The sequence below is a fragment of the Euprymna scolopes genome, chromosome 8, assembly GCF_053919585.1.
Source record: "Euprymna scolopes isolate OS-2025 chromosome 8, ASM5391958v1, whole genome shotgun sequence".
Classification (NCBI taxonomy): Eukaryota; Metazoa; Mollusca; class Cephalopoda; order Sepiida; family Sepiolidae; genus Euprymna; species Euprymna scolopes.
The window spans coordinates 122,013,945-122,015,163 of record NC_136489.1 but is presented as its reverse complement, the minus strand read 5'-3'; the positions used below and the strand labels follow the sequence as shown (position 1 = coordinate 122,015,163).

The window sequence follows — 1,219 nt, the reverse complement described above, 5'->3', positions numbered from 1 at the left end:
GACCAAGGAGAGAGCACTGACCAGACCTCCATTGGACAAATGTGAAGACAACTGGGAACTTGGAGAGGCTTATTACCACTCAAACTCGAGTGGAGACCAATGGCTGGTGTTAGCGTGAAATCAATGGCAAGCGGCTGTTGCGATAATGCAAATTCATTTACAAATGTTACTAGAAGATTGAAAAACTGGGGAGACTTGTTGTCACCCAGCTTCCAGGGAATACTACAGGCTGTTTTCAAGGAAAGATCCTTTATGATCTTTGTGAAAGCTCCTTGTGAGCCAATAATATTAACAACCTTGCGGAGGCTTATTGCTGCTCAAATTCCAGTGGAGACCAATGGCCGCTATTAGCAAGAAATCAATGGTAAACGGCTATTGCGATAACACAAATTCATTTGCGAATGTTATCGAAAGGGGTGGAGAGTACTGGAAATCTGAGAAGACTTGTAGTCACTCAGCTTCCAGGGAACACCACGGGTTGTCTTCAAGGAGAGATCCTTGATGACTTGTGTGAAAGGTCCTTGTGAGGCAATAATTATAATATATGGCTTCTTTCGGTCTTGACAGACTATGGATACCCACTGTAAGGATGCCCGTGCGTGAAATTTTTGTGGTAAGAGTTGCGCAATCTCCAACCGCACCTCTCCTGAGTCAACATTGTTGAATACCAGTGGCAAGCGGAGGTTCAGGACGACTGGAAACAATGCTGAGATAAGCGGAAAGCACATACAGCACCTAGAATTCCCAAATAGTCACCCATCTGGTACTAACCAGGCTCAACGTTGCTTAACTTTGGTGATCTGATGAGAACCGGTGTGTCAACGGGATTATGTCGTACAATGATAATATATCAGTTAAGAGACTTATGCAAGAAGAAGTCCTTAAAAGATATGTCAAAGTTTATGTGTGTGTTTGTGTGTACGTGTGTGTATGTACGTGTCTTATCTGTATAATTTCCAATAGACCTAATATAATAAAAGTAATAATGAAGCGATATTGTTTTATAAAATACATGAATAATAGTCGATCCTTCCGAGAATACATGAGAAAAGGTTAGAATAAGCGGCGAATGGAGGAAAAGGGTTGTGTACTTGCTGGTTGATTATGATAATATGAAGATGTATCAAATTGCCATGAAATGTTGTTGAAGAAACCTTAAACTGAAAACAGCAAACAACTGTATTTCCCATGATGCAATGCATTTAGACTAATTATTTTA

General features: G+C 40.5%; 1 pseudogene; it reads right to left on the bottom strand.

Moving 5' to 3' along the window:
- Positions 1 to 723: 723 nt before the first annotated feature.
- LOC145284111 (5S ribosomal RNA) lies at positions 724 to 840 on the bottom strand (annotated as a pseudogene).
- Between the last annotated feature and the right edge of the window lie 379 nt (positions 841 to 1,219).